The sequence below is a fragment of the Macaca nemestrina genome, chromosome 16 (genome assembly GCF_043159975.1).
Source record: "Macaca nemestrina isolate mMacNem1 chromosome 16, mMacNem.hap1, whole genome shotgun sequence".
Lineage (NCBI taxonomy): Eukaryota > Metazoa > Chordata > Mammalia > Primates > Cercopithecidae > Macaca > Macaca nemestrina.
In genome coordinates, this window is record NC_092140.1 from 18,259,007 (window position 1) to 18,285,138 (window position 26,132).

General features: G+C 44.1%; 2 long non-coding RNA genes across 3 annotated transcripts; one reads left to right on the top strand and one right to left on the bottom strand.

Moving 5' to 3' along the window:
• Positions 1-20,279: 20,279 nt before the first annotated feature.
• LOC105477367 (uncharacterized) lies at positions 20,280-21,103 on the bottom strand. Its single transcript, XR_984631.2, has 3 exons — positions 20,996-21,103; positions 20,516-20,690; positions 20,280-20,415 (listed from the first exon to the last, which is right to left on the bottom strand). It is a non-coding gene; the product is annotated as an uncharacterized lncRNA (long non-coding RNA).
• On the top strand, positions 20,638-25,590 carry LOC139359072 (uncharacterized). 2 transcript variants are annotated; one of them, XR_011614670.1, is made up of 3 exons: positions 20,638-20,874; positions 22,013-22,088; positions 24,603-25,584. It is a non-coding gene; the product is annotated as an uncharacterized lncRNA (long non-coding RNA). The 2 variants fall into 2 exon arrangements; XR_011614671.1 differs by having other exon boundaries at positions 20,685-20,874; positions 22,013-22,429; positions 24,603-25,590.
• Positions 25,591-26,132: the final 542 nt, after the last annotated feature.

Here is a 26,132-nt window from a genome sequence, read left to right on the forward strand (position 1 = left end):
CTCAGCCTCCCGAGTAGCTGGGATTACAGGCATGCATCACCACGCCCAGATAATTTTGTATTTTTAGTAGAGATGGGGTTTCTCCATGTTGGTCAGGCTGGTCTCGAACTCCCGACCTCAGGTGATCTGCCTGCCTTGGCCTCCCAAAGTGCTGGGATTACAGGCATGAGCCACCGTGCCTGGCCAAGATTTGCTATTTCTTTTTATCTACTTTTTTCTTTTTAGTTGGTTATAATATTCTCTTTGCTTTTGGTTTTAACAGCTTCACTTTGATTTTCTTAATGTGGAATTTTTTTTTTTTTTTTTGATGGGATCTCACTCTTTTGCCTGGGCTGGAGTGCAGTGGTGTGATCTCGGCTCACTTTAACCTCTGCCTCCCAGACTCAAGATATCTTCCCACCTCAGCCTCCTCAGTAACTGAGACCAAAGGTGTGCATCACTATATTTGGCTAATTTTTAGGTTCCTTTGTAGAGACAAAGTCTCACCATATTGCTCAAGCTGCTCTTGAACTCTTGGTATCAAGTGATCCTCCTGCCTCAGCCTCCCAAATTACTGGGATTACAGGTGTGAGCTACCACACCCAGCAGTAAGGGTTTTTTTTTTTTTTTAGTCTTGTTTGGGATTCACTGAACTTCTTGAATCTGATGATTCATATCTTCAATTCTGAAACCTAACTAGTCCCTTTTGTCTCCAGATATTACCTCTGCCCCATCTTTTATCTCTTTCTGTAACTCTGATAAAATTTTATTAGTCTGTCTTATATCTCAGTCTCTCCTTAATATTTTTCATCTCTCTATGCAGCATTCTAGAAATGTTTTCAGGTATATTTGTCGATGTACAGCTGACCTCACGTATAGATGAATCTATACATAGACATCTATGTATAATCTGCTGTTAACCCATCCAGAGTATCTAATTTCTATTACTATCCTTTTTAAACAAATTTTTAGAGGTTTTATTTTATTCTTTTTCAAGTCTACCTGTTTCCTTTTCAACCTCTTATTCTTTAGTCATAATTCAAATGCTATTCAAAAATGTCCCATTTTATTTTTAAGTTTAAAGATATTTATTTTATATTCTGTATCTAATTATTCTTTTATCTGTTGTTTCTTCAGTTTGGATTTATTGTATTTTTTCTACTGATTCTCTTACTCTTGGTGGTTTGTTAAGTCACATGCTTTGTGAGTTGTGATTGTGAGCTCATGCTCCTTCCAACTGTATTTATGGAAATATTTTGAGGTTTGAGTTGAAGGTTTGTTCTCCCAGGTAAAATTTATATTTGCTTCTGCCTGGTTACTTAGGGGAGCTAGCAACCCCAAACCACTTCAAATTAAATTCTCAGCTTTTTCTAGCCACTCAACTCTTGTGAATTCTGGTTTTAAATCAGAGTGAGTGTGAGTTTGTGGTTAGAAATTCTTAGAAATTCTAGGCCAGGCATGGTGGTCCACACCTGTAAACCCAGCACTTTGGGAGGACAAAGTGGGAGGATCACTTGAGCCTAGTAGTGTGAGATCAGTCTGGGCAACCTAGTAAGACCTCGTCTCTACTAAAAAAGAAAAAAAAAAAAAAGTAGCCAGTCATGGTGGTGTGCACCTATAGTCCCAGCTATTCAGGAGGCCAAGGCAGGAGGATTACTTGAGGTAGAGAGGTTGTGGCTGCAGTGATCATGCCACTTGCACTTCAGCCTGGGTGATACAGCAAGACCCTGCCTTTAAAGAAAAGAAAGGAAGGAAGGAAGGAAGGAAGGAAGGAAGGAAGGAAGGAAGGAAGGAAGGAAGGAAGGAAGGAAGGACCTATTTTCTTATATTGCTCAAATGAGATTTTTAAATAGATTTCTTAAAATTTAGAAACACTAACATCCACTTCATTTGCCAATAGTTTGATTCCAGGGCTAAGTCAGAGCACACTAAAAAAATTAGTCCAGGCCAGGCACGGTGGCTCACGACTGTAATCCCAGCACTTTGGGAGGCCAAGGTAGGCAGATCACCTGAGGTCAGGAGTTTGAGACTACCCTGGCCAACATGGCAAAACCCCGTTTCTACTAAATATACAAAAATTAGCTGAGTGTGTTGGCGGGCACCTGTAATCCCAGCTACTCAGGAGGCTGAGGCAGGAGAATTGCTTGAACCTGGGAAGTGGAGGTTGCAGTGAGCCATGATCGTGCCACTGCACTCCAGCCTGGGCGACAGAACAAGACTCCATCTCAAAACAAAAACAAAAACAAAAATAGGAGATTGCAGTGAACAGAGATCACACCACTGCACTCCAGCCTGGATAACAGAGCGAGACTCCATCTCGAAAAAAAAAAAATCTTCCAGACACCTAAAAAATGAAACAAATATCAAATAAATATTTCTGTCTATAAGTAGTTAGTCTCTCACTTTGTTAGCCAAAAAAGTACTTTGATTTGTTTTTTCAGATGTAAACACATATTAGAGTCTGCTTTCTTATGTGAAGAGTCAGATCAACACCTGAGAAAGAAAGCTGAGAGAAATATCACCTGGGTGAGCCTGCAAGTGCTTTGGGCAAGGACTGCCTATCTAGTTCACCTCCCGCTGTGGGGGAAACAGAAGAGATGATTTATCTGGGATAATTCAGCCAACACTGTTCACCGAACCATTGTCAAATTTGCTAAGACATATCAAATTGTAGATGTCTTGATATTTTATAAAGCTTCCTGGAATTCAAAAAGTAAATGCAGGGCAGTGACGTGACTCAATTGTAACTAATCATAGGAAAATATAAAAGGGGAAGAATTAAGTCTGCAAGGACAGAAATATTAGGGGAAAAAACAGTTTAAAGCACAGAACACATAGCCTCAGTAACATGGCGAAATCCATCTCTACAAAAAATACAAAAATTAACTGGGCGTGGTGGTGTGCACCTGTGGTACCAGCTACTCAAGAGACTGAGGTGGGAGGATTGCTTGAGCCCCGGAGGTCAAGCCTGCAGTGAGCTAAGATCGGGCCACTGTACTCCAGCCTGAGCAACGGAGGAAAACCCTGTTTCCAAAAAAAAAAAATTTAAATATATGTGTGTATATATATTTTAAAGCCCAGAACACAAAACTCTAGGGATGTTGTTCTTTGAAGGGAGGGGCAATCTGTTCTAGAAGGGCAAACTCTTCTAGGTTAATAAATTTTATTGTGTCACAAATACCTCCCTCGTTAGTTGGTGTGTCCGCAATTGGTTCCTTCCGGTGGGTTCTTGGTCTCGTTGAGTTCTTGGTCTCGCTAACTTCAAGAATGAAGCCGCGGACCCTCCCGGTGAGTGTTACGGTTCTTAAAGATGGTGTGTCCACAGTTTGTTCCTTCAGATGTTCAGATGTGTCCGGAGTTTGTTCCTTCTGGTGTGTTCGTGGTCCCACTGGCTTCAGGAGTGAAGCTGCAGACCTTTGCGGTGATTGCTGCAGCTCATAAAGATAGTGCAGACCCAAAGAATTAGCAGCAGCAAGATTTATTGCAAACAGCGAAAGAACAAAGCTTCCGCAGTGTGGAAGGGGACCCCAGTGTGCTGCTGCCGCCTGCTGGGGTAGCCTACTTTTGTTCCCTTATTTGACCCTGTCCACATCCTGCTGAGTGGTCCATTTTACAGAGCGCTAATTGGTCCATTTTACTGAGTGCTGACTGGTCCATTTTACTGAGTGCTGATTGGTCCGTTTTGACAATCTCGAGCTGGACTGAGTTCTCCAAGTCCCCACCTAACCCAGAAGCCCAGCCGGCTTCTCCTCTCAGGTGGGAGGATTAATGACATAATACATGTAGAGCACAGAGTAAGTGCTAAATAGATGTCATCGATCACTGTTATTATTAATATTCCCAGAAAAATGAGGATACTGCTATGCAAGTGACCCACTGTTTCAGTCTGGCCAGGCTGGCTGGGCTTCCTTACTGACGGCTCTGTGTCCCGGGAATCTCTTGGGCTCAGGGGAAGTAAGCGGCCTGCGGCTTTTAGCTTTTGTTGAGGTAGGAGTGGGTGGAGGAAACAGACAGAGTTCGTATGTTTCACAAGCAAATAATAATCGCCTCTTGTCACAGGCCCACCACGTTTTCTTTTTCTACCTTATCTTCCCCTCACACGGACACCTGCCTGCAAACTGAAGTGAACTCTTGCCTTCATGTTCTCTGCAACAATCAGCAGTTAGCACAGAGGGCAAGCTCCAAATCACCCAGCTAACAGTCATCCTCCAGAACTTCCCTCCCCTGATCCGGGCAGGTTCTATGCCTCCCTTTAAGTTTTAGTACAAACTATCTTCCAAGCTAAGATGCATGCTTCCTTTCCCTCCCTCCCTCCTTCTTTCCACCTTCTTTTTTTCTTTTCTTGTTTTCATTTCTGATTTTATTATTCATTTATTATTTTTATCAAAAAATTTTTTGGAGACAGGATCTGGTTTGGTTGCCCAGACTGGAGTGCAGTTGTGCAATCACAGTTCACTGCAGCCTCGATCTCCTGGGCTCAAGCAATCCTGCTGCCTCAGCCTCCCAAGTAGCTAGAATTGCAGGTCTGTGCCACCATGCCTCATTAATTTTTCTGTATTATTATTATTATTATTACTTTTTTAGAGATAGGGTCTCACCATGTTGCCCGGGCTGGTCTTGAACTCCTTGTTTCAAGCAATCTTCCTGCCTTGGCTTGCCAAAGTGCTGGGGTTACAGGTGTGAGCCACCTCGCCTGGTCTAGTTCTGATTTTAGATGCAGGTTGAATTAATCACATACTTCAGTTCACAATGCAACTTCTTTGTACTCTCTGAAGGTACTGTCTAATTTGTTCCCTTTTATCTTCATTCCTCATTTCTATTTTCCTCCTTTCCTTTTTTTTTTTTTTTTTTTTAAGAGATGGGATCTTGCTCTGCCACCCAGGCTGGGGAGTGCAGTGGTGTGATCATAGCTCCCTGCAGTCTCGACCTCCTGCATTCAAATGATCTTTCCACTTCAGCCTCCTGAGTAACTGGGACTACAGGTGCACGCCACTATGCCCACTTAAGTTTTGTACTTTTTGTAGAGTTGAGGCTTTGCCATGTTGCACAGGCTGGTCTTGAACTCCTGGCCTCAAGAGATCCTCCTGCTTCAGCCTCCCAAAGTGCTGGGATTACAGGTGTGAGCCACTGCGTCCGGCCAGCTATTTTTTATTTTTTATTATTATTACTTTTTTTTGAGACAAAGTCTCACTCTGTTGCCCAGGTTTGAGTGCAGTGGGCGACACGAGTGATCATGGCCCACCGCAGCCTCAATCTGCCTGGGCTCAGGTGATCCTCCCACCTCAGCCTCTGGAGTAGCTAGTCCTGCAGGTGTGCACCAGGATACCCGGCTAATTTTTGTATTTTTTATAGAGACAGGGTTTCACCATGTTGTCCAGGCTGGTCTCAATCTCCTGGGCTCAAGCGATCCACCCACCTCAGTCTCCCAAAATGCTAGGATTACAGGCCTGAGCCACCACGCCAGGCCGAGAGCAGGGTTTCCCAGCCTTGGCACTATTGACATTTGGGGGCAGATATTTCTTTATTGTGAGGAGCCGTGCATTGTAGGATATTTATCAGCACCCCGATCTCTATCTGCTACATGCCAGTAGCACCCTTCCGCCCCTCAGGCATGGCAACCACAAATGTCACCAGATATTGCCAAATTGCTCTCAGTTAAAAACCAGTGGGGTAGAGAGCCCGAGTGAGATAGCGCTGTGCCTTGAGCTAATACCAGCCTGCAGGTCGTTACCCCAAGACTGGAAGGAACAGAGGGAGGGAAGTGGCTCCCAGAACCGGGTGACAGAGAGGTTTTGTGGAAAGCACTGCCTTACAAGATCTGGATCCCTCAGTGGAGGGTCAGGCTCAGTCCTGCTCTCCTCCCTAACTCTGATCTTCCACCAGAGGGCAAGCCTATTGATGACATCCAAAGAAGCTGCCTGCCAGGTAAGGAGCAAGGTGGGGAAGGGGAAAAAGTGGGGCTAGAGGGGCAAACTGAAGAAACCCAGCACAGCCCCCAACACTGATTTGGTGGCAAAATTCAACTGGAACTAAGCCAAGTCGATTGCAGTTCTTTACTCCATTTACTGCAGAAATACATAGGACTTTGATTATAGGATGCTACCCTAGACCCAGTTGAGGGTGTTATACAATATATACACCATCTTACTTTCTAAAATTTGAAAACTTTTGAATTCCAAAATATAGCTGGCTCCATGCATTCCAGACACGATTGTAGAAACACACCTTTCATATTAGGTCTTAAATACATCTGGAGTCCATCTTTGTGTAATGTAAGACAGGGATTCAGTTTTATTTGTTTCCACATAATGAACCAGTTTTATCCACACCACCTATCCCTCCTTCTCTCATTGGTTCATTGCAGTTTTCATCCTATATTAAGTCCTCATATGTCTGTGAATCTGTCTTTCCCTTCTGTTCCATTCTTCTGCCAGTACCACACTATTTTTATTACTTTGGCTTCCTGATATGTCCTATTATCTGGTAGATAACTCCTTTCTCTTTGCTATTTATTTATTTAAGAGGGAGTCTCACTCTGTCACCCAGGTTGGAGTGCAGTGCTACAATCTTGGCTGAATGCAACCTCCATCTCCCGGGTTCAAGCAATTCTCCTGCCTCAGCCTCCCAAGTAGCCGGGACTACAGGCACTCGCCACCAAACCCAGCTAATTTTTTAATTTTTAGTAGAGATGGGGTTTCATCATGTTGGCCAGGCTAGTCTCAAACTCCTGACCTTGGGTGATCCGCCTGCCTCGGCCTCCCAAAATGCTGGGGTTACAGGCATGAGCCATCACGCCTGGCCTGCAGCTTACTTTCAAATGGTTCAGAAGAGTAAGTACATAGAAAGCAAAGGTGGCAAGATGTTGTTGATAATTGATGAAACTGGATGAAGGTGTCTGGTGTTCTTTACATGACTTTCAACTTTTCTGGTTTGCAAATTTTAAAAACAAAATGTTGTGAAAAAAAGGAAACCATAGAACATTAACAATGTGTATCGAGAATTGTCTAAATGGGCTTTTATCTCCTCAGAAGCAAAGCAACCAGTCTTCCAGGGACAGGAGTGAAGACTACATTCCATGATCCCTCTGCTTCCCTGAGAGGAGCAGGGCCCTGTGCAGATGCATTCTTCTTTCTCCAGCCTCTTCAGCCCTATCTCCTTCACACTTCAGCAGCGGTCTCTGGAGCCTGGGCAAAATTAACCCTGTATTGACCAGAATCCTCACCAATGTTGCAACTCCTAGGTCTCCATGGTGAAGAAATTTGGGTTCAGCACACCTAAAGCCTGCCTCGGTGGCCAGACAGCCCTAGTCTCCTTGAAGGTTGATTTTGCTATTTGTGTATCAGAGGTGGATTTGTCATGAAGAGTAAGAAGCTTAAGTTTCAAAGTCCCTCATTTGTACACATCTGGGGGTCCCTGAAAGTAGTTGGGAGTCGTAAAATGTTCTAGGTGGAGAAAGAAAAGTAAGTTCCAGTCAGCCAGCATTTCTAAGTGAGCACATCTGGTAAGTTACATAAAGAGAACTCACAAGAAAGGGACCTGAATTTCCAAGCTCCTAGTATTTTGTACTTTCTTTTCTCATTTTAAATGAATATTCATTTTCACATCTAATTTTGAATTTATTCAAAAGGTCCCTCAAACCTAACTAGGTAAACCTTTATTTTCTGAGATACATTTAATTTATGTTTATTTTTATATTTTGAGACAGGGTCTCACTCCAGTTGCCCAGGCTGGAGTGCGGTGGTACGATCTTAGCTCACAGTAGCCTTGACCCCACAAGCTCTGGTGATCCTCCCACCTCAGTCTCCCGAGTAGCTGGGAGTACAGATGCGCACCACCATGCCTGGCTAGATTTTTTGTGTTTTTAGTAGAGATGAGGTTTCACCATGTTGCCCGGGCTGGTCTCAAACTCCAGGACTCAAGTAGTCCACCTCAGACTCCCAAAGTGTTGGGATTATAGTTGTGAACCTTCACAACACCATAGTGGAATTTGTGTTAGTATTGCATTGAATCTATTGATTAATGAGAAGGTTATTAATATTTTTGTAACAGCAAGTGATCACTCTTTGAGTATGAACTGTCTCTCCATTTGTTCAGATCTTCTTCTATGTCTTTTATTACAGTTTTCTTCATAGAGAGGGCTGTTGTGTCTTTTGAGTTAATTTCTTTGTGTGTGTGTGTGTGTGTGAAAATCTCTTTTTTTTTTAAATTATACTTTAAGTTCTAGGGTACATGTGCACAACGTGCAGGTTTGTTACATATGTGTACATGTGCTATGTTGGTGTGCTGCACCCATTAACTCGTCATTTACGTTAGGTATATCTCCTAATGCTATCCCTCCCCCCTCCCTTTTGAGTTAATTTCTAAATACTTTATGATTTTTATTAATTTTATGAATTATAGCTTTTTAATATTTTCTAGTTAATTATTGTTCAAGTAAGGAGATGCTATTGAGCTTTCTATGTTAATCTCACATCTGGTAGCTTGCCTAGGTTCTGTTATTAGTCCTCATAGTTTCATTCTGGTTAGTTTATTCTAGATGAATGTTTATATAGTCTGCAAATTATGACAGGTTTTTCTTAATTTTTATTTTTGGAGACAAAGTCTCACTCTGTTGCATAGGCTGGAGTACAGTAGCACAATCTCCTCTCACTGAAACCTTCACCTCCTGGGTTCAAGCAATTTTCCTGCCTCAGCCTCCCAAGTAGCTGGGACTACAGGTGCACACCACCACACCAGGCTAATTTTTTGTATTTTAGTAGAGACACGGTTTCACTTGTTACTCAGGCTGGTCTCAAATTGCTGAACTCAGCAATCTGCCTGCCTCAGACTCTGAAAGTGCTGGGATTACAGGTGTGAGCCACCGCACCTGACCAGGTTTTATTTATTTATTTATTTATTTATTTATTTATTTATTTGATACAGGGTCTTGCTCTGTTGTCCAGGCTGGAGTACAGTAGCTAAATCATGGCTCACTACAGCCTCAATGTCCCAGCCTCAAGTGATCCTCCGAGTTCAGCCTCATGAGTAGCTGGGACTGTGGTGCATGCCACCATACCCTGCTAGTTTTTATTTATTTATTTATTTACTTATTTATTTATTTTATTTATTTATTTTTGGAGATGGGGTCTCTATATGTTGCCCAGGCTAGTCTTGAATTCCTAAGCTCAATTGATCTGCCTGCCTTAGCCTCCCAAAGTGCTATGATTACAGGCCTGGCCTATTATAGCAGTTTTGACTCTTTTCTACCAACCTTAAAGCTTCTTATTTCCTTTTCTTGCCTTATAGTATTATTCAGCTCTCCAGTTCAAGGCTACATATCAACAGTAATACCTTGTTACTAGTCTTAATATTAATAAAATTCATCTACAATTTCTCTGTGAAGTATAATATTTGCTCTGGGTTGTGGCAGTGGGCCTTTACCAAGTTATGAAGGTGCTCTTCTATTTTTAGTTTGCTCTTTTTTTTTTTTGTTCCTTAATCATAAATAGATAATGCCCTTTATCAATTACTTTTCATGTAAAAATTGAGTTAATCATATGATTTTTCCCTTTCAGTCCATTGAAATGATGGATGATATTGACAGACTTTCTTTTTTTTCTTTTTGAGACCGAGTCTCACTCTGTCGCCCAGGCTGGAGTGCAGTGGCACCATCTTGGCTCACTGCAAGCTCCGCCTCCCGGGTTCTCGCCATTCTCCTGCTTCAGCCTCCTGAGTAGCTGGGGCTACAGGCACCCGCCACCACGCCTGGCTAATTTTTTGTATTTTTAGTAGAGATGGGGTTCATTGTGTTAGCCAAGATGGTCTCGATCTCCTGACCTCATGATCTGCCCACCTCGGCCTCCCAAAGTGCTGGGATTACAGGTGTGAGCCACCACGCCCAGCCTATTGACAGATTTTCTAATGGCCAAGGCTTCTTGCTTTACTAGGTTGAGCCCCACTTGATCATAATGTATTATTTTAATATGCTATTGGGTGCAATTTGCTAATATTTTATTTACTATTTGTACATCCTAATATAAAGATGAGATGGACCTATAATTTTCTTTTCTTGAATGTCCCTTATGTGGGAATCAAGATTACATGGGCTTCAGAAATTAAGCTAGAAAGCTCTGACTCTTTACATAAATTTGGGGGTCGGGTGCGGTAGCTTACATCTATAATCCCAGCCCTTTGGGAGGCCAAGGTGGGCAGATCACTTGAGGCCAGGAGTTTGAGACCAGGGTGGCCAACATGGTAAAACCCCATCTCTACTAAAAATACAGAAAAAAGTAGCCAGGCGTGATGGCACACGACTGTAATCCCATCTACTTGGGAGGCTTAGGCAAGAGAATCGCTTGAACCAGGAAGCAGACGTTGCCGAGATTGCACCACTGCACTCCAGCCTGGGAGACAGAGTAAGATTCTGTCTCAAAAACAAACAAACAAACAAACAAAAATGGAACAACTCGACTGGGGACATTGCTTTCCTGCCACATTGAGCCGCATGAGCCATGCAGGCAGCTTCTGTCATAAGCATGGAGAAATCTGGCAGCCTCTGGCTCTCTTTGAGTTGCAGATCTTGAGTTTTCAGCACAAAGTTAAAGGAGCTTATTTTTCTCCTTAATTCTTCCTCACCTTATTTCTAGCCGACCCCCTAGTTTTTTTGTTTGTTTGTTTTGTTTTGTTTTGTTTTTTGGAGACAGAGTCTTGCTCTGTTGCCCAGGCTAGAGCGCAGTGACATGATCTTGGCTCACTGTGACATCTGCCTCTTGGGTTCAAGTGAGCCTCCTAGCTCACCCTCCTGAGTAGCTGGGACTACAGGTGTGCACCACAGCACCCGACTAATTTTTGTATTTTTAGCAGAGACGGAGTTTTGCCATGTTGTCCAAGCTGGTCTCGAACTCCTGACCTCAGGTGATCCACCTACCTCGGCCTCCCAAAGTGCTGGGATTATAGGTGTGAGCCACTATGCCCAGGAGATGCTCGGAACTTTTAAACAGAGTGAAGATTTATTTATTTACTTAATATTAGTTTTTGAGACGGAGTCTTGCTCTGTTGCCTGGCCTGGAGCACAGCGGTGAGATCTCGGCTCACTGTGACCTCTGCCTCCCGGGTTTGAGTGATTCTCCTGCCTCAGTCTCCCGAGTAGCTGGGATTACAGGCACCTGCCACCGTGCCCAGCTATAGAGTGAAGATTTCTCAGGACGTTTATTTTTGGTTAGGACTTGTCTCTTGCCATCAAGAGAAGTGGATACTGAGGAGAGATATACCTTTTGACACTAAAGTAGGTGGCAACTTGATGGCTTGGCTATGCTAGGATTCCCCTGTGTGCTTCACTGTGAAGCTGAGAACAGTGAGGCAGGGTGAGTTCCCATAAAGGGTCATTATACTGGACAGCCTGGAGGCCTGTAGAATTTCCTGTGCTCCTTCATCAGTTCAGTCCAAAATCCTAGAACCAAGCTCTTCCCTGACTGCCCATGCCTTTCTCTATCTCCTACAATCCATCCCCGGCCCATACACTCCAGTTCACCAGGAGGCTGCTCACCTCCACTTTCACAATGTAAAACACTTTCACTTGGCTTCCACTTCCAAATAATGTTCTAACATGCACAATACAATGTTAGCATTTTTAGGCAACAGTAAGATAAAGAAGAGACCGTGGGAATGGAAATAAAGTAAATAGCTAGATATATATGCTTTCATTTTAGGTCTTAAATTACCTAAAAAATGTGATGCCTTTTTTTTTTTTTTCTGAGATGCAGTCTTGCTCTGTCACCCAGGCTGGAGTACAGTGGTATGATCTCAGCTCACTGTAACCTCCGCCTCCTGGGTTCAAGCAATTCTCCTGCCTCAGCCTCCTGAGTATTTGGGATTACAGGTGCATGCCACCATGTCCTGCCAATTTTTTTGTATTTTTAGTAGAGATGGGGTTTCACCATGTTGGCCAGGCTGGTCTCAAACTCTTGACCTCATGATCCGCCCACCTCAGCCTCCCAAAGTACTGGGATTACAGGTGTGAGCCGCCGCACCCGACCAAATGTAATGCTCTTGTTTGTGCTTAGACTTAAGTTTAGGCTGGGAGTGGTGGCTCACACCTGTAATCCCAGCACTTTAGGAGGCTGAGGTGGGAAGATTGCTTGAGCCTAGGAGTTCGAGACCAGTCTAGGCAACAGAGTGAGACCTCATCTCTACTAAAGATAAATCAAAATTTTAAAAATTAGCCAGGCATGGTGGCATACACCTGTAGGTGTAGCTACTTGGGAGGCTGAGGCTGGAGGATGGCTTGAACACAGAGTTTGAGGCTTCCGTGAGCTATGATCATGCCACCACACTCGAACCTGGGTTGTAGAATACAACCCTGTCTCAAAAAAAAAAAAAAAAAAAAAAAAGGCCGGGCGCGGTGGCTCAAGCCTGTAATCCCAGCACTTTGGGAGGCCGAGGCGGGCGGATCACAAGGTCAGGAGATCGAGACCACAGTGAAACCCCGTCTCTACTAAAAATACAAAAAATTAGCCGGGCGCGGTGGCGGGCGCCTGTAGTCCCAGCTACTCAGGAGGCTGAGGCAGGAGAATGGCGGGAACCCGGGAGGCGGAGCTTGCAGTGAGCCGAGATCGCGCCACTGCACTCCAGCCTGGGCAACAGCGTGAGACTGTCTCAAAAAAAAAAAAAAAAAAAAAAAAAAAAAAGAAAAGAAAAGAAAAGAAAAGAAAAAAAAATCGCAGTGTAAGGTATTCTTGAGTAAAGAAGTCCAATTTTAAAAATAGTGAGCTTGCTGACAGTGGGTAGAGAAGTAGAGGCTTACAGTATTATCCGTGCATGTTCCTACACCTACCTCCCTTGGAGAAACTCATTATTAACAGTAACTGTATTTTTTGCTCCATGTCACTGAAAAGTATCCAACATCAGGAAGCATTGCTATTCTGCATCTATTTCTCTGCGATTATACTAACGTAATCACAAGTCATGATAATAGTTTTGCTGCAGGAAATTATAAAATGTATTGCCTTGCCAAATGTGTTTTCACTTTGACATGCTTATTTTAAAGTGGCTTTCAAAACAAATATAATGGACTCATTATAGACAGTAAATTGAATAGAGAGGTCTGCTAAAGCAACCAGTGCTGGGATCAGTGAACAAACAACCCCATCCAAGAGTGTGGTAGTATAAAAACGTGCTGCTGAATATTCATCATTTTATTCAGCAGATACTCTGATGCATGGTACTAGGCACACAGGAAGAACCAGAAGGTTCAGATAGTTCAGATTTATAGGTTTGAACTGATTTATAGGTTTTACAGAAAGCTGTTGTCTTCACGCAGTTCCTTCTTATTTTATTTTATTTTATTTTGTTTTTTTTTTTTTTGAGGCAGAGTCTTCCTCTGTCACTCAGGCTGGAGTACAGTGTTGCAATACCACTCACTGCAACCTCTGCCTCCCGGGTTCAAATGATTCTCCTTCCTCAGCCTCCCAAGTAGCTGGGACTACAGGCATGTGCCACCACACCTGGCTAATTTTTTTAGGAGAGCCGAGGTCTTACCATGTTGCCCAGGCTGGTCTCGAACTCCTAAACTCAAGCAATCTGCTCACCTTGGCCTTCTAAAGTGCTGGGATTACAGGCATGAGCCACTGTGCCTGGCCTTCACCCAGTTCTTATTTCTTAATTTCAAGTTGGTCAGTAGCACCATGAATAATGAATCAAATTGCTTGATTTGGCTTTTACCCAGGATGGAAAGACTCATGCCTTTCTACTTATAAATAAACAAGCAAAATTAGGAGCAATTATTCTAAGCATTCTTGTTTGCTATAAAGTCGGGCAAGAGCTTTCACTGGATCCAGACAAGTGTGAGCTCGGCTGGTTCTCTTGATGTTTGATGATGCCCAGATCTGCCCTGGAATGTGCAGGATGGAGATCCTTGTGGGATATTCCTCCTGTGCATCCCCAGAAGGGCAGGTGGGAGCCGGGAATTTTGCTGACATCTCAGGCTTCCATTTTCAAACCACAGCATTAACATAACCACCCTGCAACTTCAGAGAAGGCAGAACATTAAAACAGCAACCGGGCTTCGTCTTCGGTTCCTAAATGAATTGCAACATGGTGAAGATCACACACACAGCAGGGATGACTACATGAAGCAGTGATAGACACGCCCCCCCCCACCTTATGCTCAGACAGTGCACTTTTTCTTCTCTTTATTGTAAAATATAACACACACACAAGAGAATAAAATGTAACATACAACACTACTGGGTGTGGATAACGTGCTTACTAGGAGAATTTCAGCTGTTTCCACTCAGAGAGCTAGTTTACTCAATTCTCATTAATGGCCTGTACATTCGTATTCATGCATTTGTTTTCAAATTCCATGTCTATTTCCAAATTGTTCTTTTAAAAAACAGAATATTTAAACCACTTTAGTGGTGTAAGACTGGCATGTAAAAAGCGGTGCATATTTAACATATACAAGCCAATGAGCTTGGGGATAAGTATACACCCATGAAACCATCATCACCATCAAGGTTGTAAACATATTTGTCACCTCCTAAAGTTTCCTTCCACTCCTATCATAATTATTATTTGTGTGTATGTGTGGTAAGAGCATTTAATATGAGACCTACCCTCTTAGAGAATTTTAAGTATACAATACAGAATTGTTACCTGTAGGCACAATGTGTATAGAGATCTCCAGAATTTATTTATCTTGCATAATTAAAACTTCATACCCTTTGACCATCACCTCTAGATTGTTTTTTGATGTTGTCGTTTTGTTTTGTTTTGACAAGGTCTTGCTCTGTCACCCAGGCTGGAGTGCAGTGGCATCATCATGGCTCACTGCAGCCTCGACCTCCTGGACTCAAGCCATCCTCCCTCCTCAGCCTCCTGAGTACCTGGGACTACAGGCATGCGCCCCCAACACCCAGCTAATTTTTGTACTTTTTATAGAGACAGGGTTTGCCATGTGCCCAGGCTGGTCTTGACCTTCTGGGCTCAAGCAATCCACCAGCCTTGGCCTCCCAAAGTGCTGGGATTATGGGTGTGAGCCACTGTGCCCAGGCTAGATTGTTAGTTATCTCACCCAAGCATCTATCTTCTTGTTTCTCTGTATGGATGTAAGCTTAATTTTTTTTTTTTTTTTTAGCACATTCCAGACCTCTTTTCCAGAATCCTCTCTTGTTATTGGTTGACATATTATTGGATCTCACTTCAGACTGACTCCCCAACTCACCCCAATAAGATCTAAACCTAGAGAGATGACTCCAGAATCGTCTGTGGCATCTACACCTCCCTGAGTGGGTGGAGAAGTCATGTGAATTATGGCATGGATCAAGGTCGGGTTGCTAGCCTATAGCAAACCACCCTAACTTCCCTTGAGAAACTTCCTGACATTTTTAGGAAGATGAAAGATCATTCAAAGCAAATTTTTATGCTAGTTCGATATTTTGTACCCTTCAACAGCTCCTTCCAAAGTGATTCCTCATCTCCAGATTACATGTCAAAACCTCATCCTCTCTCTACGTCTTTCCAAATTAATATGGATTTCGATACATTCTAGACAGATTTCAGATGACAATTTCATAACTATATCATCATTTTGCGCCACCACTGCCTTTTCTTGATTATTTTGCGATGATTCAAAGCTTAACCTAAATTTTAAAAAACATAATTATATTTTATATGGAGTCGAGCTGCCATTTGAGGTTGGCCCCATTGTCAAAACACCTACAGCAATGGACTATGAGCAAGAAGCTGGGGATGCTCGGGTGAAGAAGAGGAAACGACAGGTACAGCCCTGTCTACCCTCTGCTTCTATGAGTGGGGCCTAGGACAGACGTTGCCTTTAAGGAGTGGGGTATTGTGGTGACAAAGAACAGATAGGAGCTTTGGAGCCAGAAAAAGCTGGGTTGGCCAGAAACTTTTCAGCAGGTGCTATCTAAGACAAAGTCACTTACTTTAAACTTTAAAAGAATATATATTGTGGGCCAGGTGCAGTGGCTCACACCTGTAATCCCAGCACTTTGGGAGGCTGAGGTGGGAAGATCAATTGAGCCCAGGAGTTTGAGACCAGCATGGGCAACAAAGTGAGACCCAGTCTCTACCAAAAAAAAAAAAAAAAATCAAAAATTAGCTGGGCATGGTGGTGCATACCTGTAGTCCCAGCTATACGGGAGACTGAGGTAGGAGGATTGCTTGAGCCCAGGAGGTCAAGGCTGCAGTGAGCTGTGTTCCTACCACTGCACTTCAGCCTGAAAGACACGGTGAGATTCTGTCTCAAAATAAAAAGGAGGGGTGCTGGGTGCAGTGGCTCACATCTGTAATCCCAGCACTTTGGGAGGCCAAAGCAGGAAGATCACTTGAGGTCAGAAGTTCAAGACCAGTCTGGCCAACGTGGTGAAACCCCATCTCTACTAAAAATACAAAAGTTAGCTGGGCGTGGTGGTGCACGCCTATAATCCCAGCTCTCAGGAGTCTGAAGTAGGAGAATCACTTGAACCTGAGGGGTGGAGTTTACAGTGAGCTCAGGTCATGTCACTGCACTCCAGCCCGGGCAACAGAGCGAGACTAAAAATAAAAAAAGAAAGAATTATGGTAAAATTGACGTAACATAAAATTTATTATTGAGACAGGGTCTCGGTTTGTTTTCTTGCAGCCTGGACCTCCCCAGGCTCAGCTCATCCTCCCACCTCAGCCTCCCGAATAGCTGAGACTACAGATGTACGCCACCACACCTGGCTAATTTTTGTATTTTTTGTAGAGACAGGGTTTGGCCATGTTGCCCAGGCTGGTCTTGAACCTCTTGACTCAAGTGATCCTCCTGCACTGACCTCCCAAAGTGCTGACATTACAGGTGTAAGCCGCCATGCCTGGCCTCATTTTAACCTTTTTTATCTTATTAATTCAATATCACCACACACATTCTCATTGTTGTGCAACCATCACCACTATTCATCTATAGGGCTTTTTCATCTTTCCAAACTGAAACTCTGTACCTATTAAACCATAACTCCCCATTTCTCCTATCCCCAGCCCCGGCAACCACCATGCTACTTTTTGTCTCTGTAAATTTGACTACTCTAGGCATCTCACATGAACAGAATCATATAGTATTTGTCCTTTTGTGACTGGCATATTTCAGTTAGAATGATGTCTTGGCCAGATGCAACATAGAGAGACCCCATCTCTACAAATAATAATTAATTTTAAAAATAATAATTAATTTTAAAAATTAGCTGAGCATAGTTGTGTGAGCCTGTAGTCCCAGCTATGGGAGGCTGAGATGGGAGGATCAATTTTGGGAGGTCAAGGCTGCAGTGAGTCGCATTTGTGTCACTGTACTCCATGCCGAGTGACAGACCCAGACCTTGTTTAAAAAAAAAAAAAAAAAAAGCTAGGAAAAATATGGAAAGCAAGCACAGTTCTTGGCATACAATCAATGGCCAGTAGTTGCATCCATATAAATGACCCCATGTCTACCTTCAAACTGGGCCTATTTGCTTGTTAGTTTATTTGTTTATTTTTAATTTGAGACAGGGTCTCGCTCTGTCACCCGGGCTGGAATGCAGTGGCATGATGTTGGCTCACTGCAACCTCCCTCCCGGATTCAAGCTGTCCTCCTGCCTCAGCCTCCCGAGTAGCTGGGACTACAGGGGCCTGCCACCATGCCTGGCTTTTTTTTTTTTTTTTTTTTTTTTTTTGAGACAGAGTCTCACTCTGTCGCCCAGGCTGGAGTGCAGTGATGCGATTTCTGCTCACTGCAACCTCTGCCTTCTGGATTCAAGCAATTCTCCTGCCTCAGCTTCCCGAGTAGCTAGGATTACACACCTGGCCAATTTTTTTATTTTTAGTAGAGACGGGGGTTTCGCCATGTTGGCCAGGCTAGTCTTGAACTCCTGACCTCAGGTGACCCACCCACCTCGGCCTCCCAAAGTGCTGGGATTACAGGTGTGAGCTACCATGCCTGGCCTGGAGTGCTGGATTTGTAACTGCTGTGGATCAACTTGAGTTTGTGGCAAAATCTGTTTAACGGACTCTGCAGATGGAGTGAGCTCTGTCGCAGGCAAGCCTTGGAGTCCAGGGTGAGTGCTTCGTACACACCTTCCGATGGACGTGGGGAAGGTGATGTGTAGAAGGAATGGCGGAAGTAATGTCCATGTCTCCTTGGAATGAGAAACACATATTTTACTAGCCTTGGAGAAAATGTAGATTTTTAAACCTGTAGTTGGGAGGCCCAGAACATTCTTCTTTATAAAATTTGCCAGATGCTTAGCAGGACCTCCATGAGTCAGGGTTGTGATTTAGGCAGAAGTTTGTCTTTGCCCTGGTTCCCAACCTAAGGATGACTGTGTTCTCTTCTCCCTTTTCTTCCCTGTCTGATGAGTCCCCCATCATCAGCACCCCCTGCCCACGCCCTTCTTTCGTCGCCCCCAACCCCAAGCTGCTCTCAGGCAGAGACCCGCTGCCACCTGCAGGTTAGTGTGGATTTTGGTCAACATATTGCGTCTCCCAGGAATAAATATTTTTCATTTCAGCGAAGGCTAGTTCAGAACTGCCCCCTCCCACCTCCATCACTCTAAATAAAAAACGTGTTTGCTAAATGCTGTGGACTGAATTATGTCCCCCTAAAAGTCATTATGGTGAAGCTCTCTCTACCGCATTGTGGTGGTATTTGGAGGTGATGCCTTTGGGAGGTGATGAAGTCTAGATGAGATCATAAGGGTGGAGTTTGCATGATGGAATCAGTGCCCTTATAAGAGATACCAGCGAGCTTGCTTCCTCTTCCTCTCTCCGTCCACACACCAAGGAGAAGCCATGAGGCAAGGCAAGGAGGCAGCCCTCTGCAATCCAAGGAGAGAACCCAGGCCCCAGCCCAGACAGCACCTTGAACTTGGACTTTCAGTCTCCATAACTGTAAGAAAATAAATTCCTTTTGTTTAAGCCACTGGGTCTGTGGCTTTTTGTTAGGGCAGCCAGAGCTGACTAATATACTAAGAAGATGCAGGTTCAGGCTAGGCATGGTGGTTCATGACTGTAATCCCAGTACTTTGGGAGGCCGAGGTGGGCAGATCACTTGAGGTCAGGAGTTCGAGACCAACCTGGCCAACATGGTGAAACCCCCATCTCTACTAAAAACTACAAAAAATTAGCTGGACGTGGTGGCGCATGCCTGTAATCCCCGCTACTTGGGACATTGAGGCACAAGAATCTCTTGAACCCCAGGAGTCAAAGGCTGCAGTGAGCCGAGATCGTACCACCGCACTCCAGCCTAGGTGACTAGCATGAAACTCCCCATCTCTAAAAAAAAAAAATAAAAGAAAAAGAAAGAAGAAAATACAGCTTCAAGACCAGCCTTCCAGCCTCTTTCTCCAAATAAATTGTTTTCCCTATGCCCCTCGTATGTAGAATTTCTGACACCGAAACAGCTTAACCCTTACCTGTACTTGTATAGGAAATTACCTAGATGCACCAGTAGCTCCCAGAGCACCACCAAGGCGAGCCATCCCAGGGTCGTGAAGCAGAAAGACACACAGTCTAAAAGGTTAACAAGCTTAGGATAGGATGCAAGTGGGACAGAAGGAGCACACTGTCTGGATCCAGATCATGCAAAGTTTACATGTCCTATCCTTTTCTCAGCTATATCAGCCTCGTGGTAGCATGGATATAAGGACCAGCATGGAAGTTCCAGTAGAGGGACCCAAGAAATGGCTGCACCCAGAGCTGACACATCCCCTCCTCCACCAGAAGACACAGGGCACGCATACCTGCCCATGGCTGCAGCTGGCTAGTCAGCCCACTGAGCAGCACTGGGCTTATCTCCCTTTTCTTGGGCAGAGTGAATATGGGGCCAGAATGGGACCACACTAGGTATCACCAATGTGTGGTTGACTTAGGCATGACATGACACAGCTGTCAGCTTATAGGGTGCAGAGTGATTTCCTATCGTTGAGGAACATTGCTGTTTGTTCCATTATACTGTTTATTCTATTTATGTTAATATGGCTTACAGATCACCAATTTACTTATTAACTATACTGAATGTATCCTTTTAGTTGTGTACATTATCTAACTTGCTTCCTTACAGGGAGAACAAAGCACCTTAATATTGTCCTAAATCACCCCAGGTGGGAAAGTCAGCCACAGCTTCTGCAAAGGAATTGTGGAACAGTATCAGATGTACAAGTAAGGGCTAGCAGATACATAACCAGATTTAGATATTACTTTTACATAGACATTTATTGCAGTGAGGAATATATATTCGGAGGGTTCTGTTTCCACAATGCTATATATTTTTGAAAGGTGCTACTGTCACATAACTCATGCACGATTATTCTACTGTGTCCTTATAATGCTGGAAGAAGAGGTGCCAGGATTGCATTAGTCATCATGCCCCTTACAACCCATCTTGCTCCCGCAGCCCTCTGCCTTTCTTTTGGCATGTGCACTTCTTGTTCCTGCCATATGAGTCTGTTGGAAAAGGAACATAAATTATTTTGAGCAGATGTGAACTAATGTTACCTTACTTGAAGAAAAGAAAGGAAAAACCTGCTGGAAACTCTGTTGTCACCTAAAAGAAAAGCACTGATAAGCTCCAAAGTGATGGAAAGTCGATTCCTACAGTTGCCCTGTTTTGCCACGCGGTGGCACCCACGCACCAGGAAGACACCACGGCTCTGGGGCGAGCGGCTGCTCTGCCGGCTTGGGTCTGTCCGGGAAAGGTCTGGCGGAGGTGGTGAGTGACCCTGAGAAGAGAAATGGACAGATGAGCCAGAGAAAGTGGATGAAAGCTAAGAACATGGAGAGAGCGTAAGGCAGAAGTTAAGAATGTTGACTTTGGAGCCGGGCGCCGTGGCGCACACCTGTAATCTCCGCACTCGGGAGGATCGCTTGAGCCTATAGGAATTGGAGACCAGCCTGGGCAATATAGTAAGAGCTCCCAACTCCTCCAACCCCCATCCCCAAAAACGGAATGTTGACTCCGGGGTCCACTACGTTGCTTTCCAATCCCAGCTCTGCCACTCAGGCACTTCAGTTCCCACTTTCTTACTGAGAAAGGCAGAGGGACTGGCTAAGGGCAGACCATTTGGTGGGAAAGGAGTGGTGATACGGTTTGGATATGCGACCCAGCCCGGATCTCATGTCGACTTGTAATCCCCGGCGTTGGAGGTGGGGCCTGGTGGGAGGTGATTGGATGGATCGCGGGGGGAGGGGTGGGTTTCTCATGAATGGTTTAGCGCCATCCCCTTGATGCTGTCCTGGCGATCGTGAGTTCTCGTGAGACCTGGTTGTTTAAAAGTGTGTGGCATCTCCCTTCTCTCCTTTTGCTCCTGCTTTGGCCATACGAGGCGCTTGCTTCCCCTTCACCTTCCAACATGATTGGAAGCTTCCTGGAGCCTCCCCGGAAGCAGATGCCAGTATAAGGCTTCCTGCACAGCCTGCAGAACCATGAGCCAATTGAGCCTCTTTTCTTTTTTTTTTTTTTTGAGACGGAGTCTCGCTCCGTCGCCCAGCCTGGAGTGCAGTGGCACGATGTCGGCCCACTGCAAGCTTCGCTTCCCGGGTTCACGCCATTCTCCTGCGTCAGCCTCCGAGTAGCTGGGACTACAGGCGCCCGCCACCATGCCCAGCTAATTTTTTGTATTTGTGGTAGAGATGGTCTTTTTTTGTTTGTTTGTTTGTTTGTTTTTGAGATGGAGTCTCGCTCTGTCGCCCAGGCTGGGGTGCAGTGGCCAGATCTCAGCTCTGCCTCTCGGGTTTACGCCATTCTCCTGCCTCAGCCTCCCGAGTAGCCGGGGCTATAGGCGCCAGCCACCTCGCCGGCAATTTTTTTTTTTTTTTTTTTTGTATTTTTTAGTAGAGACGGGGTTTCACCGTGTTAGCCAGGATGGTCTCGATCTCCTGACCTCGTGATCCGCCCGTCTCGGCCTCCCAAAGTGCTGGGATTACAGGCTTGAGCCACCGCGCCGGGCCGATCTGGTCGTTTAAATGTGTGTAGCTCTCACCTTGCTCTCTTGCTCCTGCTCTGGCCATGTGACTGGCTGCCTTCCACTTTGCCTTCCACCAGGACTGTAAGTTTCCTGAGGCATCCCAGGAAGATAAGCAGATAGCAGCATCATGCTTCCTGTACAGCCTGCAGAACAGTGAGTCAATTCAACTTTTCTTTATAAGTTATCCAGTCTCAGGCCAGGCACAATGGCTCATGCCTGTGATCCCAGCAGTTTGGAAGGCTGAGGCAGGCAAATCACTTGAAGTCAGGCGTTCGAAACCAGCCAACACTGCAAAACCCCATCTCTACTAAAACCCCACTCCAGCATGGATCACATCAGAGGATGAATGAGGCAGTTTGGGGACGACACTTTTTTGTCCTAAGAGACACCAGGATATGAGTCCTGACTTATTTGTAGCCCCGTTTCTCAGAAGATTTTTCCAGAGTCATGATGGCACCAAGGGATGGGAATTCTGCTCTGCAGATTGCTTGGAGGTAAGGCAGGTGATCAGGAAGACCTCTGACTCAGAATTTTCTGGGGACGTGGTGGCAGTGTCCTTTCCTCTCACCCCCAGTTCTGCTTTGCTGCTCCCTCCCTCCCATTTCTGCCCCTCCACTGTGCACTTTCTTTTTTTTTTTTTTTTTTTGAGACAGAGAGTCTCACTCTGTCGCCCAGGCTGGAGTGCAGTGGCCGGATCTCAGCTCACTGCAAGCTCCACCTCCCGGGTTTATGCCATTCTCCTGCCTCAGCTTCCCGAGTAGCTGGGACTACAGGCCCCCGCCACTTCACCCAGCTAGTTTTTTTTTTTTGTTTTTTTTTTTTTTTGTATTTTTTAGTAGAGACGGGGTTTCACCAGGTTAGCCAGGATGGTCTCGATCTCCTGACCTTGTGATCTGCCCGGCTCGGCCTCCCAAAGTGCTGGGATTACAGGCTTGAGCCACCACGCCCGACCACTGTGCACTTTCTAATTTTTCCTACCTGCTTTCTTTTTCTAGCTCATCTCTCAACTATATCTTGTTATTTTCAGTTATCTTGCTTCCTCCTCTTGAAAAGAACAAATACAGTAACAGATTCATCTGTTGTTAGCATGGATGTATGACTGTGGAAAAAGGAAAAAGCTCAGAAAAAGTCAGGGGTGGGGTGAGAGAAAAATTTATGGAGAATATACAAATGGCCACAAGCCCATGAGAAGATGCTCAACAGCACTAATCAAATGCAAACTAAAACCACAATGAGACATCACCTCATGTCCATTAGGATGGCCATTTTCAAAAGCATGGAAAATACCAAGTGTTGGCAAGAATGTGGAGAAATTGAAGCCCTTGAGCACTGTTGGTGGGAATGAAAAATGATGCAGCCACTATGGAAAACAATACAGAGGTTCCTCAAAAAGTTAAACATAGAATTACCCCACAATCCAGCAATTCTACCTCTGAATATATTTCGACAACAGGATCTCAAAAAGATATTTGCATACCCATGTTCATTGCAACAGCATTCACAATAGCCAAGAAGTGGAAGCAACTCAAATGTGCATTAATGGTTGAATGGATAATGAAAATGTGGTATGTCCATACAATGGAATAATATTCAGCTTTGAAAAAGAAAGAAATCCTTTCATAAGCTACAACACGGATGAAGCTTCAAGGCATTAAATGAAAAAAGCCAATCACAAAACATAAGTGCTGCATAAAGCCATTCACATGAGATGTATAAAGTAATTAAACTCAGAAAAGTAGAGTGGTGGTTTCCAGGGGCCAGAGAGCCAGGAAAAAGGGAAGTTGTTCAATGGGCATAGAGTTTCAATCATGCAAGATGAGGAAGTTCTAGAGATCTGTTTTACAACAATGTGTTTATAGTTAACAATACTGAACACTTAAAATTGTTAAGAAGATAAATTTTTATTGTGTTCTTTACTGCAATTCCAAAAAAGCAACAGAGGCTCATACTACAACATGGATGAACCTTGATGACATTACGTTAAGTGAAATAAGCCAGTCACAAAAGGACAAATACTGGATAATTCTACTCACATGAGGTACCTAAGAGTAATCAAATTCATAGAGACAGAAAGTAGAAGAGCGGTTACTTGGGACTAGGAAAAAGGGATGATGGAGAGTTATTTATGCAGGGAAGGGGGAATGGGGAGTTAACAGGTACATAGTTGCAGTTTGGGAAGATGAAAAAGTTATGGAGAGGGATGCAGTGGTGGTTGCATAACACTATGGATTTGCTTAATGCCACTGAAACATAAGCTTAAAATGGTTAAAATGAAAAATTGTATTATGTTTGTTTTCCTATAATTTTTTTAAAGGAAACAAAACAAAACAAAACTGTGGAGGCTCTCCAGAAAGCCTAGAAATGATTTATAGATGGCAGAGAAAATACAAAATAGCAGGAAGAAACAAGGTATAGGCACCACAGTCTGCCCATCTCCATCACTTTCCATGTCTGGTGATTCCTTGCCTTGAGCTCATTCAGTTTAGAGCCAGAAGACCCTCTAGATTCCATGAGAGCTAGCTTCCCCCCACCCCCACCCCCACCCCGTCTTTTTTTTGTGCAGACATCTTTTTTCTTCTCTTGCAGGAAAGCTTGCCAAACTAAACAACAGGCAATTAAGAACTGGTGTTGTTAACAAGTTATTTCTGTTTTCATTCATAATAACAGAGCTTCCAATTTCAATGTGGAAACGACATCTTGATTTCTGCAATAAATCCAGAACACAGAAAGAATGGAATTAATTGAAGACCTCCTTTGGCCTTTGCCCAAGTTGGCTGTGGGAGAGTTTGGCAGGGTACAGGAACATCTCTTGAAGAAATCAGCTTACACAAAAAAATCCACGCAGCAGAGCTCCCTAGGGAAGGAGATCAAATTAATTCAGAACTTGACTTACGCCAGACGTGGTGGCTCATGCCTGTAATCCCAACAATTTGAGACACTGAGGAAGGAGGATCTCTTGAACCCAGGAGTTTAAGACCAGTCCGGGAAACATAGCAAGATCCCATCTCTATTAAATAAAGACAACGAAATAAAACATTTTTTTAAAAAAAATTGTGAACCTAGACTGGAATAAATATTTTATATATATACACACAAATATATGTATACACACACACACAGACACACACACACACACACACACACACATATATAGTAGAGTGGTGGTTTCCAGGGGCCAGAGGGAGAAGAAAATGGGAAGTTGTTCAATGGGCATAGAGTTTCAATCATGCAAGATGAGGAAGTTCTAGAGATCTGTTTTACAACAACGTGTTTATAGTTAACAATACTGAACCTTAAAATTGTTAGGAAGATAAATTTATATTGTGTTCTTTACTGCAATTCCAAAAAAGCAACAGAGGCTCATACTACAACATGGATGAACCTCGATGACATTATATTAAGTGAAATAAGCCAGTCACAAAAGGACAAATACTGGATAATTCTACTCACATGAGGTACCTAAGAGTAATCAAATTCATAGACATGGAGTCTCACTCTTGTCACCCAGGCTGGAGTGCAATGATGCAATCTTGGCTCACTGCAACCTCTGCTTCCTGGTTCAAGTGATTCTCCTGCCTCAGCCTCCCGAGTAGCTGGGATTACAGGCGCCCACCACAATGCCTGGTTAATTTTTTGTATTTTTAGTAGAGATGGGGTTTTAGCATTTTGGCCAGGCTGGTCTTGAACTCCTGACCTCAGGTGATCCACCCGCCTCAGTCTCCCAATGTGCTGGGATTAAAGGTGTGAGCCACCACGCCTGACCAATAAAATATATTTCTAAAAAGAAGAAAAATAAGAACTTGATGTAAAGATCACATGGGAATGTGCCAAAGACATTGCTAGTAGCTGCAGCAAAATGCCTCCCACACCGAGAATGGAGAGAAGAGACTCCTACAAACCTCACCAAGGGCTGTTCCTGACTTTGGGGAATGTATCCTACTCACCCATTTATGACCATCTTTTTCCTACAGAGATGTAAGCACCTGATGAGTTCTTCCTGCCCACTGCACAGACAGAATCAACCCACTGAGAATGAGGCATTGCAGTAAAGAGTTTAATTGACATGACAGCACACATGTGAGAACTAGAGTTGTCACTCAAATCTGTCTCTCCTCCCCCGCAGCCCCCACCAAAGGTTCAGGTGTTAGGGGTTCTTTTTTTTTTTTTTAAGATGGAGTCTCGCTCTGTCACCCAGGC